The sequence below is a fragment of the Pan troglodytes genome, chromosome 4 (assembly GCF_028858775.2).
Source record: "Pan troglodytes isolate AG18354 chromosome 4, NHGRI_mPanTro3-v2.0_pri, whole genome shotgun sequence".
Lineage (NCBI taxonomy): Eukaryota > Metazoa > Chordata > Mammalia > Primates > Hominidae > Pan > Pan troglodytes.
In genome coordinates, this window is record NC_072402.2 from 90,257,450 (window position 1) to 90,278,985 (window position 21,536).

The window sequence follows — 21,536 nt, forward strand, 5'->3', positions numbered from 1 at the left end:
AAATGTTTTATCGAAAAATGTTGCATGCATATTTATCTATACTTGTTCATCTGTGGAATTATATTATGCAACTCTACCAATCCCTGTCTTATATAAATGTCAAGCTTCCATCATATACATGTAAATTTTGAATAGGTAAATAAAAATAAATTTTTATATAATGAATTGAAAAATAAATAACAATCACTATTCACATTGTGGCTTTTGTTACCTATTGAGCTGGTACTGGCTAGGACAGTTAACTTTTCTTCCTCACTTAAGAAATTGCTTTAGTGTTTTTTCTTTTTATCTGTAGACAAACCCTTGTTTCTGCTCCAAAATCTCACATATAAAATGTAACTTACTTTCCTTTGGTTATAGCTTTTTCTCATCATAGAGTAAATTTTAACAGAGAAACATTTTTATATCTCTTAAACCAGAGAGAAAAAAAACAAGTCTATTATTTTATAAGAACGAATATGCTACCTCTATAATATACACAGGGTGCTCTATATTCCAGGCACTGTAATTTACAAACATTATTATATTGTATTTAAACCTCACCACAACTCCATGAACTATATAATATATGTATTTTACAAATAAATAATGTTTTAGCTATACAGTAAAATACTGTGGATCTGAACAGTATTGTTCAGCTATTCTGTGTTAATATTAGACATTGTAATTTGAAGCGCTCTTTCATTCTAACACGAAAGTTCCCAACTACCATAATTTGACCGAGGTGAGCAGATCACGAGGTCAGGAGATCAAGACCATCCTGACTAACATGGTCAAACCCCGTCTCTACTAAAAATACAAAAAATTAGCCGGGTGTGGTGACGGGCGCCTATAGTCCCAGCTACTCAGGAGGCTGAGGCAGGAGAATGGCATGAACCCGGAAGGTGGAGTTTGCAGTGAGCTGAGATTGCACCACTAGACTCCAGCCTGGGTGACAGAGTGAGACTCTATCTCAAAAAAAAAAAAAAAAAAAAAGAGTATGGATACGGAGATGTCTGTAAATTGGAGTTGAATGTTGGCAAGTTGGACATGGTGAGAGAACTTTATTTTACTTTATATCTTCAATGTTCATACTAAAGTAAACATTGACATGGCCTACAGAGAATAAAAATGGTGGTGAAGAAGATATAGATACTTTTAAAAAAACATAAATAGATTTAATCGAGCAGTACAGCCCTTAGTCTTAGGCAAGGGAGGCCTTTGCTCTTAGTCCTGTGCCTCTTGGATACTGTCCAGTGCCTGGGACAAACTAAGACTCACAGTACCTGAGAAAAGGGCAGCCCAATCTGGTCTTACATGAGTCCTATTTGCCACAATAATCTACCCCAAAATCTTCTGTCTTTCTCTGGTGGCATGGATGAGCTGGCATTGGCAATGCCACTTTGGTGTATTTCCCTGGACACTGGTACCAGGAGGTCACCCCGTGCTAGGGGTGTCCAGTTCTCATGTCAGGCAGTCCTACAGGGATGACTAAGCCTGTCTCCCAAGAGCTTCTGAAGACAGTTGCACAGTAATACCAACGGGCCCTACCAATTCCTGTACTTTCTCTCTTGTTTCCAATCAATGTAGTGATACACACTACCCACAGCTTAGTTTTAAGCTGTGTTTACCAAAGGCACTCCTTGCATCAGTGAAACTGCTCTTTTTCCCCATGCCATTGTCGTTGACTATTCTATTAGTTGGTGGCAGGGTGTGGAAGTCAGAGATAAGGTCAATATTGTGAAATATTACATGCTAAGAATTCAAGGCTTATGGTCTAATTCGTACAAGAAAAGGCATGGTTGAAAGATATCTTTCAACATTTATGTCATAACACTTCAAACAGTAAATTTAACATGTCCAGAACAAAACAATAATCTTTCTCATTTTTTGATCTAACTTGGTAAATAATTGCATTTGTGGTTATTATTATCAAAGCGCAGATCCAAGCTTTGAGAGAGCCACTGAAAGCCAATATGCATGGAAACCACAATGGATGAGTGATGATATAAACTTCATTATATAAATGGCATTAGAGAAGTGGCAAGAAGCACTATATTGTTCAATACAACAGGCTCCAAAGAGCCATTGTAATACTTCTGCTACCTTTTCCTTGTGGAGAAACACATAAAATTATTCAGGAATGAGACATTTGACAGTAAATGATGAAGAGATGGTGCTTGGACTCTGTTAAGGACCTTCACATGTGATGTTTGAGTAAGAAACAAACACATTAATTCCTCTTGTCTACTTGTATTTGTGATCTTCATCAATAAATTACTATAACTCAGATGAGCCCATGGATTGTGTAGTACAGATTTAATCAATTTGCTTAAACAGACAGGGACCCCACAAAACTACCTGTCTTATCCTTGTACACTCTAGGGGTAACCCCATAAAAAGCTGCTGTAAGGAAGAACCAGGAAAATTAATGAAAGTAACATGAAAATGTTGCTGAGAAACATGAATGCCCAGTTGAGGTTGGAAGCAAGGCATTTATAATCCATTAATGTATTAATATGTGAGATATTTTCTCCCCCAGAACCCAGATGCTTGATTGTTGGAAAGGAAAAAATATATATTTGCCTAGATCCTAGTAAAATGTGAGTAGAGAAACAAAAGACAGGAAGTAGAGAATAGAGACAAGGAAGTAACTAATTGTTGTACTGTGGAACCATGACTAGATTAGGAAAAAATAAATAAACCTAAGCTGAAAAATTTTGTAGTCTGATGTCCTCTGCAATTTTTGGCAGCAGATGTTGATGCTTTATTTTGAGTTAGTGTATTAGAGTTCTCCAGAGAAACAGAACCAATAAGATTGTAGTTTGTAGTTTAAAAGAAAGGTTTTAATTTTAATAGTGTGGTTTTCTTCCACATATGAAGGCTATCAATCATTTACTTTACCAAAGTTTACCTAGTTTTGCGGCTGATAATATTCACTTAGCTTTGGAAATATTTTTTAAAATTCTCTTTGAACTTCAGTATTTTCAGGTAAATATGATGTAACTTTGTTACCAGAGTGATAAACATAAAAGTGATGAATTTAAATTCTAGAGATTTTTTAAACAACTAAATTTTATAGTGGCAGAAGGCAAAATTTCAAAAATAATATTAATTAAATAAGTATTGAAAATGGAAAATACTTAAACATTATGTAGAATTTTAAAAGCCAACTCTAATTTTCAAGCATTTTAAAATAAACATTTCCAAAATGCTAAATATATCTTATTTTTAAACTGTAAAATACTTTAAAGTTATTTTATAAATAGTGGCTTTATCTTTCCTCTGCTGGTCTGTGTTTAGATCTAATGGTCTGTTTTTAAAATGTATATTATATTCTCCTACTGATATATAACCTTACTATAGCTATTTTTAAAAAAATTTTAAAAAGAAAATGTAATTCAATAATGAAAACAACATAAATTAGCTTTTTGTAATCTGATTAGTGTATTGTATTTTTTTTCACATCTAAACTTCTTTCATCTGGTATTTTTTGTCCATTTATTTTTTAACACCTCTCCAATGTTTCTTTTCATTTCTGTATTAATATACTGTTTTTCTTTTTTTGTTTTTTTCTAGATGATATAATGAATATGCCACAATTTTACTTATAATTTTTATTTTGAAACAAGGTCTCGCTCTGTCCCTCAGGCTAGAGTGCAGTGGCACCATCATGGCTCACTGCAGCCTCAACCTCCCGGGCTCAAGTCATCCTCCCACTCCAGTCTCGCTAGTAGCTGGGGCTGCCGGCATGCATCACCATGCCCTGCTAATTTTTGTATTTTTTGTGGAGACAAGGTTTCGCCATGTTGCCCAGGCTGGTCTCGAACTCCTGGACACAAGCGATCTACCCACCTCAGCCTCCTAAAATGCTGGGATTACAGGTGTGACCCACTGCACCCAGCCACTTTTATTAACATTATATTGTGTGTTTATTATTACAGATGTAGAACTTTATAACTACCAATATCAATAGATTATAGCAATTAACTTCTTAATAAAAATGAAAAATAAAAACCTTATGTTTTCATAATTTTATTTTACTACTCCTTGGATTTTCTTGATTTAATAGAGCCATTTATTTCTTTCAGAAATTATAAATGGTATTTATATTCCATTTTTAAAATCTGTAATTAAAATTATTTATACATAGCGACCAATTATTTGTATTGGAGGGCTGTACTAATTTATATTTTTGTCAGTATTATATGAATATTCAGTTGTTTGCCACATTCTCAACATTGGCCATTTGTGACATTTTATCTTGCCATCTTAGTTTATGTTCATAGTATCTCATTATATCCTTAGTTTTACGACATAGTGCGTTGCTTTCTTTACTAATAAGTTTGGGCATCATTAAATGGGGTTTAAGTCATGTGTATGTTATTTTTTAAAATAACAGTTTAATGAGTTTCAACCATTTTTATAAGGTTATTTTTTCTTAATTGTATTGTACAATTGCTTCATATGATCAGGATAATAATTATTTGTCCTATAAAGTTTTTATATGTTGTATAGAAATTTACAAGCCTGTCTTTGTATGGGTAGAATTTTTTAGTACTTTTCTAACATTTTCTACTCCAAGTTAATAAAAATATTTTACTATATTTTGTATCAACAGTCTTACACTTTGATCTTTCACATTTAATTGCTTAGTCTACATAGAATTGCCTTTTGTATATAGAGTGAGGTAGGGATATAAAAATTTTTAATTAGAGATCATCAAATTTCTCATTACTACATATCAAATAGTCTATGGTTCCCTGTTATTTTTCACATCAGCTTTGCTGTATATTAGGTTTTCAGTGTGAGTTTGTGTATGTGTGTGTTTCAAGGCTCTCCCTTCCATTTCTAAATAATTATGATTAATGGGAAATACTTAAGCATTATGAAGAATTAAAAATGTCAACTATGTAGAATTATGTATTTATGTAGAATTTAAAATATCACATTCATTGATCAATATTTCTTTCCTATACTTCATGTCTCACTGTTTTAATCAATATATTTTGGTTTATTATTGAGCAGGACAATACCATCTCCCTTGTAGTTATTTATTATTAATGTCTTAGCTATTCTAATCCTTTGTTCTTTCATGACATTCACTATCAGCTTTACAAGTTCCATGGGGAAAGATATCTGAATTCCTTTTACCTGGAATTCTTTGAATTGGTATATACTTAAATCCGATTCAATGACAGGATATGTCTTCCCACTTATTTCATTCTTATTTAATAGTTATCAATCAAGTTTTACAATTGCATCACTAAAAGTATTATATCCTTTTCTTAAATTTATTTATTGATACATATAATGAATATTGGTAAGGTAAGTGATTTTAAAATTATACCTTTATCTCCTGTTGCAAGGAGATAATTATTAAAATGCAATTATTAAAATGCAGTTATTAAAATGCAATTATTTAAACATTGTTCAGAAATTTTGCTAAAATCTCTTATTAATTGCATATCTTTGGTAGATGATCCTTTGAATTTTTAAAGTAAAACATAATCACGTCTCTAAATAATGTCAGGTAGGGTTCTTCCTTTTTAATGTCTTTGTTATTTCTTGTTCTTCTTATCTTAGTGAACTATATCAGATATCCTTTGTGTTTTGTGATTTAAGATTCAACCTTGAAAATATCTTTGTGGTGTGAGTTGTGAGTTATTTTCTAAAGGGATGATTATGGTCATCTGGAAGGCACTGCACACCCAATCCACTTTAAATTCAAATGCTGATGTAAGGATTGATTTTGAACCAAACAAATAATGTAAATTAAATTCTCAAACTCAGATAAGAGCCTGCCAGGCCATATGTCCTCAGAACAGATATTTTTCTTTAACAAAATTCTCTAGAAGCAATAATAAACTTTACTTGTTTTCTAATTTAGGAGATACTTTTTTTTTTTTTAAGTGTATAGGCTTCCTGGGATCTGGTTATTTCTGGTTTTCTCCAATCCACCTTCAACCTGTGCCAGCTTCATAGATGCTAAATGAGTCACTTGATCTATAGCACTCTCCTCCCTGTGCTTGTCTTTCAGCTTTGCTGCACATTTTAGAACATCTCTTTTACTTTCTTTCATATTCAAACATTCACTTAAAAATATGTTTATGTGTTTCTTTGTATTTTTTTCAATTAATATGTTCATGTATTTTGGTGACTTTTCTAATTTTCTATTTTATCTGGAATGTTCAGTGTGATTTTAAAGGTTATGATACTGTCAATTGACCGACTTCAGGCAGACATATTTTTATCTTACTCTGTGTTTTGACAACTTATCTTTCATATTTTAATTCATTTGACCCATAGTCTCTAATTTTACCATGAGAAAATTACTAATTAGTAATAATATTGCTATCATTTTATTATTATAAAATAATTGTATTATACTTATATTACTTAAAAATATATCTACTCTCTTTCAAACATTATTTTTCGTAATGTGTTGTGCATTTTTTTTTTTTTTTTTTTTTTTCTGACACGGAGTCTCACAATGTGGCCCCGGGCTGGAGTGCAGTGGCAGGATCTCAGCTCACTGCAACCTCTGCCTCCCAGGTTCAAGCAATTCTCTTACCTCAACCTCCTAAGTAGCTGGGATTACAGGCACCCACCACCAAGCCCAGCTAATTTTTCTGTATTTTTAGTAGAGATGGGGTTTCACTGTGTTGGCTAGACTGGTCTCAAACTCCTGACCTCGTGATTCACCTGCCTCGGTCTCCCAAAGTGCTGGGATTACAGGCACCCACCACCACACCCAGCTAATTTTTTTGTATTTTTAATAGAGATGGGGTTTCACCGTGTTGGCTAGACTGGTCTCAAACTCCTGACCTCATGATTCACCTGCCTCGGTCTCCCAAAGTGCTGGGATTACAGGCGTGAGCCACCACGCTTGGCCTGTGTTGTGCATTCTAAGTACTCTATAACATCCTTCTATATTTCAAATTTTAGCCCAGGACTCCCATGGTATTTTGAATACAAAGATAGCAAACCAAGTCTAAAATACATTGCAAAGGTCTGTATAACCTTCTTTGATACGTAGAAGATACTCAGATGCTCTAGAATCTGAAGTTAGAAAGCTGGTGAGTTTGATGCTCATTTCATGTTCATTATTCAGTGAAAGCTGGGAGACACCAAGGGCCTGGAGAGTGCTTGTGGGAGTAAAGCTGTCAATACATTTTTTTTTTTTTTGAACCTGTTGTCAACTTTCCACACCTGGCTTTCTATGTTGTTGGTCTTCCTTTTCTAGTATAGTAATGCTCAGCTGTATCAGGAGAAAACTTGGCCATCTGCAGATATCCCCTTTAGTTTGTTTGTTGTTGGTGGTGGACCTCACAGTGTGGTTGCTTTTGCCTTTGAAGGAATTCTAAGTGCCATGCACCACAGATGCACTTCAGTTCCTCAGTCTTCTAATTTCAAGAGATATCAGTGGGATTTTACTGGGATTATTCTATCTATTTTCTTTTATAACATTGTGTTTTTTAAAGAAAATTATTACAGGGATCTTGGGATTATTATTATTATTATTATCTTTTTAGACAGAGTCTCGCTCTGTTGTCCAGTCTGGACTGCAGTGGCGGGATCTCGGCTCACTGCAACCTCCGCCTCCTGGGTTCAACCCTCCTGGGTTACCGGCACCTGCCACCACGCCCAGCTAACTTTTTGTATTTTTAGTAGAGATGGGGTTTTGCCATGTTGACCAGGCTAGTCTTGAACTCCGACCTCAGATGATCCACCCGACTCGGCCTCCCAAAGTGTTGGGAATACAGGTGTGAGCCACCACTCCCGGCAGGGATTATTTTTGATGTTAGTAACATCTCACACATTTAGCAGCAATTTCTCTGATTCCATTCCTTACTTTCCTGCATTAGTACAGACTTTACCTCCTTTTAAAATCCTTTTCATTATCATAGGGGCATTGGAAACAAAATGTATGTCTATGCCCAAGTTGCAGCTTCTTACAAGGAATTCTGTTACCCCACTATTGATTACCACATGTCCTCAGCTGATATTAGTCTTGGGTTTTCTTAGGTTAGCTGAAATGACCTCATGAATTGTGCTCTTGCAGACTGTGCTTACCCCGAACTAGTGCCCTGGGTCTTGTTGAAGCACAACTACTACCTGATTTTTTTGACATGTCTCTCAGCTTACATTTTTCTGGTGTCATTTATTTTCATTGCTGTACATTTTTTACCACCACCCCACAGTGAAGTAGCTTAGCTAATTACAAGAGGATTCATCTTTATGCCAGAATCAGGTAGAAGAACACAAAGCAAGTGTATCTAATTCTTTAATATATCCTCTTTACTGATAAAATGAATCTCTACTCTTATCACTTTGTAAGCTAACAGCCTTCACTTAATACAATCTTTTGTTGCCCTCGTGTTGTCTTTTATTAAAGTTCATGACTCTGGCTCACTGTATTTTCTAATACTTATGTATCTATAACTCATCTTAGTAATACTGACGTGATTTTGTGATTGTTCCCCTTGGGTGTTAGGTATGATATTCTTAATTGTAACTATGATATAAAAAAGCAAACCTTGAGCTACCTTTTCTAACATCACACATGCTCAACAAACACACACAAACCCCATATATATATAATTGAATGTACACACACACACACACAATCATAGTTACAAATATTTTCCAATGAGTTATAAGACCATTTTCATGAATTCAATAGTTGAAATAATTATGTAAGCAATTACTTATTTTTTGCTTGTCATAAATGAAATGCTTTTCAAAAATGCCAGTGTTTTTAGGAATTTGAACAAAACTATAGTTGACGTCTTATAAACACGGGCAAGACTTTGTTTAGACATGCATATAGGAGCAGAATTCCTGCGGTCCAGGTTACCTGCATTTCACTTTTAGTAGATATTCCAAATGGTTCTTCAAAGCAGTTGTGTCCATGTGGATTTCCAACCCACGATATGAGTGAGAGCTTCCATCACTCCACATCCTTGCCAATTATTGATAATTTCAGACATTATTATCTTTTTTGCCAACTAATTCAATGAGAAATTATGTGTTATTATTGTGCTTTTTTTGGATTTCTCTGATAATGGCTGTGGAATCATTTTTATATGCTTTTTAGAAGTCCTGTTTTTTCTTTTTGTAAATATTCCATTTATAGATTTCCAAATTCAATACTTTATTGATTGTTGACATTCTTAATATAATCTTTACACTAAATTATGTTCCATGATTGGAAATATTTTCTCATAGTCAATGACATAGCTTTTCTTTTCTTTGCAAGTTTAGCTTTAAATATATGATTTTAATTTTAATTCAAATTTCGTGTTTTCAATATTTGTTTAAAGAAAGCTTTTCCTATTTCATAAAAATTATATATGTTGGCCAGGCATGGTGGCTCACGCCTCTAATCCCAGCACTTTGGGAGGCCGAGGCGGGTAGATCACTTGAGGTCAGGAGTTCAAGATCAGCTTGGCCAACATAGTGAAACCCTGTCTGTACTAAAAATACAAAAATTAGCTGAGCATGGTGGTGGGTGTCTGTAATCCCAGCTACTTAGGAGGCTGAGGCAGGAGAATTGCTTGAACCCAGGAGGTGGAGGTTGCAGTGAGCTGAGACCATGCCCTTGCACTCCAGTCTAGGCGACAAGAACAAAACTCTGTCTTGGAAAAAAAAAAAAAAAAAATTATATATGTTCTTGACTTTTAAACTGTTTCTCTTTCATGCATCTGAAAGTTATTTTTTATGTATGATATGATTAAAGAAATCTGTAACCAGCCCTGTGTATTTGTAGAGCCTATGTTTTTGGATTCAACCAACCATAGATTGAACATAATTAGAAAAATAATTATAACAATGAAAAATAATACAAATTAATATCAGTATGACATAGCAATTATTATAAGTAATCTAGAGATGATTTAAAGTATACAGGAGATGTGCATAGGTTATATGCAAATAATATTCCTTTTTACATAAAAGACTTGAGTGTCTGTGGCTCTTGATACCTAGGAGGGTCCTGGAACCAATCCCTTGTGGCTGCCTAAGGACGACTGTACTTTGATTTTGTGCATCTGCATGGTGGATTTTTCCTATTCCACTTATTTAAAAGTCTGTTCTTTTCCCACTGATTTAAGTGAAACGTTCGTACATATTTATATGTATCATTTAGACTCTATGCCAATAACATACTTTTTTTTCCACATTTTTATAACAATTTTTTTATATCGGATAGGGTAATTTTATCTTTCCAGCAAAGTCTATGAACTTCTTGGGCTTTGTTCTTTCAAATGAATATTAGGATTAGCTATGGGTGGCCCATAAGACCACCTCTAGAGCAATACAGAGAGAGAAAGCATTTTTGGTCAAATTTGTTTGTTACGTGTTTCACATGCTCTTCTTATAGTTTACATTCCTTCCATTTTCTCTGAAGGCTTTAAATGTGTATTATGTGTCTATTACAGATTATTCTATTATTATTAGTTCTTAAGAAATAAATTTTCTCTTTCTCGCTCCACTGAGTTTCATTGAGGGTGTATTGTGTTCTCTCACATTTTTTTTTTAAATTTTTTTCCTTGTTATGGAATCTAGGGTCTTACATTGTGAAAGAATCTCTTCAAGATATTTTGGTACTTGCTCTGCTGAGGTCCTACTGATTCTCCAGTGCTATACCATGCTTTATATTACTACTCTGGGTTGCATCCACCATATTATATATTTGGGCAAATCTGGAGTTTACACACATCAGGCTCAAGCTTGCCCTCTGCTTCTCAAGGTTAACCTCTTTCTATCTATGGCCACTCTTGAACAGCTGGTATTTGTGCAGCTTCCCAATACTAGTGGAAAGAAGATTTTTGTGTTTGTTTCTTTTTCTTCTAATTCCCATTCCATGATGGGACTACTCATTCTACAAACTAGTTGCATGTAAGCAGCTCATTATTAGTTCCTTCCTTCAAGCGACCCAAGATGCCTGAATTTCATTAACAACGTTGGTAATTGAAGCCTTATGGAAGCCATTCATACCCTTATTTTTCTGTGAAAATTTCCTGGATCATCAGTTACCACTCCTCTGACTTTATTGCTAGTAGCTTGAGATTTATTTTTTCTTCCTGTCAAGGTCCCCTGAAAGTTAATGTCACTGAAAGGTGTACTGTACCAGTAATCATACTTTATGAATGTAGTTTGCTTTTGACTTTAGAAAATATTTCCTTTAAAAACTTTTATGAGATTTGCTTAATTAAGCTCTTTCTAAAAATTATGTAGCCATAGTCTGACACTCTGGTTCTGTGGTTTTGTTCAGCTTGTCACACATAATTGCAGGTTATCAGTAGTCCTAGTCTGAAGGGAAAGAAATAGTTATTAGAGTTTCATTATTAAGTAACATCTATCCGTCTCTCTAAGCAAGTTAATTATATGCCTGTCCTAGGTTGTCTTAAACAATATTTTAAAACACCCTTTCATTGTGTGTATATATTTTTGCTGCCGTAGCCATACACACTGTCTTGTAGTGAGATAGAGTCATGAGGAAGTTGTTTTATTAGAGTAATTTTTTTCTCCCCTGTGGAAGGGGATAGGAAGTAGATCTATAAGTTGGTTATCAATGAAAATATTTGTAAAATATTTGAAGGGATTTATTCTGAGCCAAATGTGAGTGACCATGGCCTGTGACACAACCCTCAGGAAGTCCTGAGACTATGTGCCCAAGGTTGTCGGGGTACAGCTTGGTTTTATACATTTCAGGGAGGCATGAGACATCAATCAAATACATGTAAGACATACATTGGTTTGCTCCAGAAAGGTGGCACAACTCAAAGCTGTGGGGCGGGAGGGGGTGGTTTCCAGGCTGTAGGTAAATTTAAACATTTTCTGGTTGACTATTAGTTGAGTTTGTCTAAAGACCTGGGATTCATAGAAAGGAAATGTTCAAGTTAAGATCAAAGATTGTGGAGACCAAGGTTCTTTTGAGGTCTTATAGTGGCTGCCCTTAGAGACAACAGATGACAAATGCTTCCTATTCAGATCTTTAAAAGGTGCTAGACTTTTGGTTAACCTCTTTAGGATTGGGAAGGCCTGGAAGAAAAAGATCTACCTATGTTAATAGAAATTCTTTACAGATGCAAATTGTTCACCAGGAAGGACAGCTTTGCAGGGCCAGTTCAACATATGGCAAAGAAACATGTTTTGGGGTAAAATATTTTGATTTTCTTCCTTGTCTCCTAATGTGATGCCTGAGTCAGGTTGCAAAGTAAGTCACCATATACAGGGTTAAATAAAACCCATCTGTTGAGAATTGATGGTTTGTAGGGGATGACTCTCCAGACCCCTTAGATAGGAATTTGGGCAAGATAAAAAATTCAGAGCTTAATCCTCATGATCTATGGTAGGCTGGAAAATGACTTCCCAAAGACAGCCATGTTCTAATTCATAGAACCTTTGAATGTTAACCTATATGACAAGAAAGGGTCTTTGCAGCTGTGATTAAATAAAGGATCTTAAAATGAGGAGATTATCCTGTATTAGCTGAATAGGCCCAAATTATAAACGCATACATTCTTAAAAATGAGAGGCAGAAGATTTGAATACACAGAGGAAAAGGCAATGTAAAGGAGGAGGAAGAAATTTGAGGATGTTAGCCTTGAATACTGAAAGCGGCCACAAGGCAAGGCACGATGGCAGTCACCAGAAGCTGGAAGAGGCGAGAAATGGATTTTCCCCTAGACCCTCTGAAGGGATGGCAGCACCGTGACACCTTGATTTCATCTCAATCTTTTATTGATTTCAGAATTCTGACCTCCAAAACTGTGAGAGGATAAGTTTCTGTTACTTTAAGCTGCTACATTTATGGTAATTACTTGTCGCAGCCACAGGAAACTGATACAGATGTTATTACATTCTAACCAAAATATCTAATATAGATGAAGGGAATGAAATGGCTTAGAATTTCTTGGAAGTTTATGTCTCACTTTAATGTTTTTTAAACCTAAAGATTTTGTTTGACAAGGAAACCTTTATTAGTTATCAGAATAACAGAATGATAAAATGAGTTGGTGTTTTTACTTTGAGAAAATAAGTTATCCCATATGGATTATTAGTCTACCTTGTTACTATCTGTATTTTCTACTAAACTTTTATAATAAAAATGTTAAACATTTATATATTCTGACTACCATTTAGCTGTAATGATTAACATGTACATTAATTATAATTATTTTATAATTTCATTAAAAATTACATTTTTCGCATAGGTATAATTGAGCTAACTCAGACTTTTTGTCTTAAAAATGAATTATATGAAAACATGGTCATAGTAATAGGATGCCTCAATAGAAGAAAATATATTAGATCTTATATAGCAGTATATATCTCCTCAAGTCCTTTTTATTGTTGCAGTCTATGGCATTTGGTGAAAAAACCATCAGGTAGCTGTGGTTGTATCCACATGATATTAAAAGCTACTTTTCTTTTTCAAGCATAATGAACTTTAGTAGAAACGAATGAAAATAAATGTCCATGGACTTTCTTAATGATTCTTCAGAATCAGGCATCATAAACATGTCCACTTGTGTGGACATCTTTATAAGAATCACTCTTGATATATTACTCAGAGAGGAGCATTTCATAAAGAAATGAAAAATGTGATTTTAATATATACTCTATTACACCCAAAATGCTATTTATTTAATATAGATTAAGGAAGTTGAAGGTATCAGCCTGAAGTTAACAATATGAAGCTGGAGTTGAAGTTATCAGTATGAAATAATGTTATCTAATTATAGATACAGATTGAAGTTGTCAGTATGAAATAATGTTATCTAATTATAGATACAGATTGATAGATATAGAGACAATTATGGATGTCTGCATATACACGTTAATATAAATACATAAATTTCCCAGCTCACTTCACTGAGAGGACTTAGAAGTAATGGCACCCCAGTGGCAAGGAACCATAACTAGTGGTCAGATCTTGGTTTCTCACCATTCTCTGATAAAAAGAACCAGAGATACTTGAAAAAAAAAGGCTGAGTCTAGGTCTGAGGCAAGAAGATTATAACATTTATAGTATGCATTTTGAAATTAACATGGACTATCTTATCATGCCAGGACATAAGGAAGTACTCACTAAACCAACCAATATGGTATGTCAAAAAAGACATAGAGGCTAATTGAAAGAGCTCACGAAGGCCAAAGCTAAAACAATTAGACCAACAAAATAAACAGTGTAGTATTGTATTATAACATGAAATACAAAGTAAATATCCATGAGATTACACTGATACATATAAATTACTGAATGAATGAATGAATACCCAAACAAAGAAACAAACAAATGGGGAGAATAGGTAAATTTCTCTCATAAAATTTCAAATAATTTGTGTCATTTTCCCCTCCAGCAAATGGAGCTTAACTCTCTATCCCTTGACTGTGGGCTGCTCTTATTGACTTGCTTTCAAACAGTACAGTATGGAAAGGAGGAACAAAAGGAACTTTATAGTACGAAACGGTGGCAAACAGTACCCCAGTCAGCTGATCAAAATCTGTGTAAACAGAAATAAGTACCCCAGTCAGCTGATCAAGATCTGCATCAACAGCAATAAGGACTCCAGTCAGCTGACCAAGATCTGTCTCAACAGTAGTAAGCACTCCAGTCAGCTGATCAAGATCTGTGTCAACAGTAATAAGTCATACTGATGACACACATACCCTTGATATGAAGTGACAAAAATGATACTTTATGGTCTTCCTCCCAAAAACCCATAACCCCAGTCTAATCATGAGAAATACATCAGCCAAATTGCAACTGAAGGACATTTTATAAATGTCTGACCATTGCTTTTCAAAACGTTCAAGGTCATCAAAAACAAGGAAAGTCTAAGAAACTATCACTGCCATGAGGAGGCCAAGGGGACATAATGACAAGGCAATGTGATATCCTGGAATAGAAAATGACATTAGGAGAAAAACTAGTGAACTCAGAATAATGTATCAATATTGGTTCATTTGGATCCATCTATCACAATGTATCACTATATATCACAATGTATCAAAAGCAGCATTGTAAGTACATTGTACATACATCAAAAGTACATTGAGAAATGCACTTATAATGTAAGATATTAGCAATAGTGATAATCAGGTGTGAGGTATACAGGAACTCTCTATACCATGTTTGCAACTTTTAAGAAAATGTAAAAATATGCTAAAATAAATGTTTATTAGAAAAGATAGTTAACATTCTGACTGTATATGTTTGTCTTTCCAGCTTTGTTACCTAACAGCTTGGCTCTTTTGGGAAATATAGACAAGCTGGAACCCAGGAGCAGTTGGGAGTTTTAAAGAATGCCAGCCTTTTTAAAGGTAGGTAAAAAAAATCTTATCAAGATATATGCTTTTACCTTCTTAATTAATACCTGAAAATGCAAATCCTATTTAAAACTTCTTTACTTAAAAAAAATTTACTAGATATCAAAATATTCAAATATTTGTATATTTACAGGGAGTTGACATAAACATAACAAAATCATGAAACTTGAAAGTAACCAGTTATTTCTACATTTTTTAGAATATAGGATTCTTTATTTTTATAATTATTTATTTTTTAGCTTCTTTGTTTTATTTTTCCTCACAGTTTCATTTTACATGCCGATTTGAGAGGATCTAATGACTGTGTTCCTCCTAAAAACAGAAAGTGATTTCTGCCTTTTTTATTCTGTTTTTTTGTGATGCTTTGCCTAGTCCCTCATAATTAGCGGGTATTATGTTTGTTCAATTGGATATGTCTCATTTCAAAGGCAAACCTCTGTTGAAACTCTCACATAGGAAACAGAGATAAAGTCATAAATTTTCTCTTCCTTACGAATATTGATATGGCACAAACTGGTTCAATTGTTTCTTGCGCTGGCAATTGTAATCTGCTTTTCCTTTGCTGATGGTAGGAATCTAAACACTGAGATTTAGACAGTTACAGTTAACCTTCACAGACATAGTAATTAAAGTGCTGCTTTGACACTCCCCACTTGGTAATGGGAGAATCTACCCTTACTTAGGCTGTAGTCAAAACAAGCTTTATATTCTCAGTTCTAATCAGTGATCAGTTAAGATTAACCATTGATATAACAACTCAGAAAGACAAGGTTGAAGAGATAAGGCAGATGTGTAATTAAACTAATGTGGCTTTATGAATCTTCCTGTGATGTTTTTCAAACTCTCTGTGCATGCCCATGTTTCTGAAGTAGAAAGATGAAGCCTTTTCTTTTTCTTTCTCATTATCCTTTTATGAGATTAGCTTATTCAGTAAAGGTTGGGCTTTAGTGTAGTTTTAAAACATTATCAATTAATTTCAACTATCAGATTTGAGTAAAAAAATACAAATTTTAGATCAACAATGTAAGATGGTAAGATTGAAATAGAATGAACCATTTAATATCTCAACTATTAATAATTCCTCTCCCCCCATGGTCATCTCTTTTATCTAGCAATTTGTTCTCATCAATATTCAAAATTTCTATGTAGAAAATTGCTTACCTTTTCTTTGTGAAATTTTTGCATTTTTTGTAGAAAATTTTAATTAATTTCTAAATCTCTGATCTTGGATAATTTTGATTTGGGGTTTCAGTCCAGATCTTTTATTTATAGAATAAGAGAAGTGAACACTTTGAATTTAATTCCTATAAAAGGCAACTCCATATTCTTAAATATCCATGATTATATCAACCTCAGTATTATCTGTGATGCAAATATGAATAATGAATAATTAATACTAAGCCATTCCAATGATAAATGCAGCACTTTCTCTCCTTTTCTGTAAAGCATAACAGAGCATTAAAACATCCAAAGGCCCAGATAAATGAGAATAGACTCATACTCTTCCCAAATGTCCTTTGGTTCACTCTGTGCTATGTACAACGATAAGAAGAAATAAAAATAGTTTGATATTTGTTTAACATACAACTACTTTAAAGATAATAATTTGAGAAAGGATTAATTTAAAGAAATTGGCATGTTCATTTGTTTTTAATTAGAGTGGAATTCATATTGATGCAGAACGCATTTGAGGAGAATGGCTTGAAATTATTTTCTTTTTAATATGAGGATTTTCATAAATGCCACATAAGCAAATAGAGCTGAGAATAATCTCAGTGGAATGCTATAACAAAATAGAGAGTGATAATCAAGAACAATGAATATATAGATTTCAAGTCATACTAACTGATTATTAATATTTCTTTATTAAGAAAGACATTTTTCTTTTATCAATTTAACTTTGAATAGAGTAATGCTGTGGAGCCTGTTTATGATGTTACCACCCCCTTTTATAATTTTCTTTTTCAACAATCACATAGGGCAGTGTATTATTTCTTTAACATTTTGCAAAATTTACTCTCATTCTATTCATTTCTCACTTATATTCATGTTTACTTAAGTAATTGTATGCATTTATTATAAATCGTGCAAAAAAGTAAAGGGAAAGAGAAAGGAAATAAATCTTTCTTCTTTCATATGGTTAGATGAGCATTCTTTGATCATTTATAGAATACTTTCTTGTTCCAATATGAAAAATATGGTTGAAGTTGGCATTTTTTTTCTTCCTGTAGTAGTTGGAAAGAGTAGGGAAAATGCAGCCAAAGGACATTTGAACTAGACTATAAAGAGAAATAGATAAAAATATGTAAAGAAGAGGATATAGATGTATAAAAGGCACAAAGATATATGATATCATTTCATATGTGGTGAATTTAAAACCATTTGAGGAGTTAGAGAATGAAATGTGTGTCAAATATGGGACTAGCTGGCAGATAAATCCAGAAGAATAGGCTTAGATGATGAAGAAACTTTAATGAAATGAAAAATATGTCTGGGATTGGGGCTTTATCTTTTATAGGATGTGGAGCTGTGTTTTGTTGTTTTAGTTGGTTTGCTTTTGAATGTAGAAGAATAACCTGATGTGGAGGTTTTGTATGTGTGTGTCTCTGTGTGTGTGTGTGTGTGTGTAAAGAAGAAGACTGCTGGCAATAGACTGGGAGATTATATATATCAGATGTTTTGGGAGCACCAATTTAATTCTATTTCCATCTATCCTGTATAATTTCTTAGGAAATTAAATAATTATTCAAAAATAATTTATTTCAAGATATGTTTAAATAGGGTTTTAACTAATGTATTAGTATGTTCTCACGCTGCTAATAAAGACGTACCTGAGACTGGGTAGTTTATAAAGAAAAAGAGGTTTAATGGACTCACAGTTCCACATGGCTGGGGAGGCTGCACCATCATGGTGGAAGGCAAAGGAGGAGCAAAGGCACATCTTACATGGCAGCAGGCAAGAGAGTATATTCAGGGGAATGTCCCTTTATAAAACCACCAGATCTCATGAGACTTATTCATTATCATAAGAACAGCATGGGAAAGACCCACCCCATGATTCAATTACCTCCCACTGGGTGCCTCCTACAACATGTGGGAGTTATAGGAACTACAACTCAAGATGAAATTTGGATGGGGACACAAGCCAAACCATATCAACTAAGTAGAATACTTCAAGATTCCACTAATCCTTTATTTTATGAAGATGAGGATGCAAAGAGTGTCGACAAATGGAAAGTTTTGGAAGTGAGCTTTTCACTGACACAGAGGCAAACAAATCTAGGATCTATCTTTAAAAAAGCAAGTCTTTAGGGCATTGGTATGAATATCAGGTCCTGACACTCAGAAAACATTGCCTTTCAGCAGTGATGAGGTGAAACAGAAACTGATGGAAACATGGAGGGAACAGCAGATCTGCTCAGCCAGGAGTGGATTTGAGTTTTTCTTTAGTGTTCACTGTGTCCTGCTGAGTTGACAATAGGGTTCAAAAAATGAATTGCAGAGCCATCTGTTTTTTTTTTAAATATACTTTGTAAGGCATAACTAAAAATCATTTGGTAAATTTTGTTCATGTGATATTCCCTGACAGGTTATTGTTAGAGTTGCAATTAGCACATCTGAAGAAGATAAACGCAGGGATATTTCTAATTTTGGTAATTGTCAAAGGTTAATAATTTGAGACATGTCTGTTAGGATTTCACAATGGACTTGTCATTGGGAATTATGATTCATCATCTACACAGAATAACAGGGAGAGAAAAGAAAGGAAAAATACAGAAGCAGTTGATTATTCCAAAGTAGACTCTACCAGACTTTTAATTCAAACGAAAGAGTTATTCCAATTACTCGTGATTGCTTCAAGCCTTCAGATTATTAAAACAGGTTTACTACAAGTGAGACCAGCAGAAAAGAGTACATTAAAAAAGGTATCCCAGTCTTCCATGAATTATCCTTTATGTAATTTTCTATTTCTTTGCTTTGTGTTTAATTTAAATAGTCATAGATCAGATCACACGATGCTCTTAAAATCATTCATACGCAAGAGACACAAAGGTCATTTACATGCATTTTATTCCATGGTGCATATTTTCAGTTAATCTTAAAGGTCACTTTCCTTCTGTGAGTCTAAATATTCAATGCCTTAAATAAAGATGAAAGATATAAATAAATAGGGGATCTTTTTTTTTCTTTCTGCCTTTAAAGCTGCCTTGTTATATTTCATGCTGCTTTGATTTTTTGTGATAGGTCACAATCCAGGTTATTGTGCTATCATTCAAATTAGCTTAAAATGCCCTTAGTACAGAAGCAAGGAAATACATACATGTTCTTTGTCCTAATCAGAAAAAAAAAAATTATACGGCAGGAGTGATGAAGAGAATTCTTGGTTATGGTCTATGGGACAACAATCCATAATTTAGTTTGCAGATGTCTGTGTAATTTAAGCAGCAGGCAGAACAACCACACAGTTGTAGATGCTCTGGGGAAAGGATACCAAGAGGCTCATAAATCATGGTAAGGATTAAAACCAATGAGCATTCATCTTCTTAACCTCGTAAGGGAATATGGAAAAGCCAAGTATCGGAACATACTGAGCATGGAATCTTTGTGCAGCAATCAAAGATGTCAGAGTTTTTAAGGCCTCTCCCAATTAGCATTGACCTCTCATTTGCAAGTCAACAGAACATAATTTTAAAGTTGATTAAAAAGAGGCCCTTTCCATATCAAATTAAATTGAGGAAGTGATAAGATATGTTTCTGGGCCATAGTAAAAGTGGAGTCAAATTATATGGAAATGCTAATTATTTGCTTTGATTGAAATATGTTTCTTCTGGGGCAGTCTATGAAAAATGACCTTACAAATATCCAATCCATAACAACTGTCATGTTTAACTGAACATTTATAAGTGGCTAAATGTCATGAGAAAATTCTAACTTCAAATAGTCAAGGAAGGGAAACAGAGACAGCTGGCTCTCTCCTATAACATTTAGTAAATAAATGGTCTGTTACTAATTGTTTATATTTGAAAAATTATCCTAATCAAAGGTCTTTGGATTCAAATGAGTAATTCATACACAGAGAGGCAAGTTTCACTTTGTGTTGAAGATAGGAACTTTAATCAAATTTTAAAGCTTTTGAAAAAGGCTAATCTGTTAATTTCCCCAGCATTCTTTTAAATCAGGTTCATGATACAACTAAATTTGCCAATTTTATAAGCATGCCAAGACAGTGCAGGAAATAAAAAAATCAGTTATTCAAGGACGATCATGAGCCTGTTAAGGAGATACAAACAGATTCAGTTTCTGATTCTGCAGTTTAATATAAATATCCCCTGGCAATGATTATTTTTATGTAGTCAGTACATAATTATCTATTTTAGTTAAGGAGAACTGTAGTGTGGCTAATCCAGTGTGGCAGATAACTTTTTATATATATTTGGCATTGGAATCTATTTTCGTTCATATTTTTAAATGATTTCATCTGACTTTTGAGAAAGTCACACTGCCCTATCTTTGAAAACAGCCAGAATAACATGCCAGATACTGTAATTTGGGCTACTTCTACACTGGGTATACCCTATTCTACACCCCATACTAGGGACGAATAACCATCTTTTCCATTTAGCAGGCAATAATATGCTCCTCTAGTTCAAGTATCTTTTTCTGCTACCACTTTTTCTTCCTCAGGAATGGGGATTAAGTATGTATTCTTTAACACAAGCTCATATAATGATTTCAAAGTATATCAACTTTGTTTTATTGTATAGCATTGCACTTCGTTTTTCTTGACCTGTTTTCTAACAAGACTGTGCTGCATTCCCCAGGAACCATTCTAGAGAAGGGAGATACAGAACTTAGGAACCCAGCTAGACTTTTCTGCCATATAAACTAAGACTGATTACTAAGATAAATATATGGGGAAATGTACATTTTATCTTTGAACTAAAAGTGGAATAAATCACTTTTCTTGACTGCATAATAACCTTTGTCATTTAACCACACATTCGTGGATATTTCAGAAACTGCTAAATATAGTAAAACTACCTTTTAAGAAGATCACACTGGGCTGAGCATGGTGGGTCACGCCTATAATCCTAGCACTTTGGGAGGCCAAGGCAGGCGGATCACTTGAGGTCAGGAGTTCAAAACAAGCACTGGCCAAAATGGTGAAACCCTGTCCCTACTAAAAATCCAAAAAAAAAAAAAAAAAAAAAAAA

General features: G+C 34.0%; 1 protein-coding gene across 2 annotated transcripts in view; it reads left to right on the forward strand.

Annotated features, from left to right (window-relative positions):
- Positions 1–21,536, forward strand: part of CDH12 (cadherin 12) — a 1,102,231-nt gene that overhangs the window by 332,343 nt on the left and 748,352 nt on the right. For both annotated transcript variants that reach the window (XM_024356657.3, XM_024356660.3), the window contains exon 2: positions 15,221–15,315. The gene's annotated coding sequence lies outside the window, so the exon portion shown is untranslated. The remainder of the gene's footprint in view (positions 1–15,220; positions 15,316–21,536) is intronic.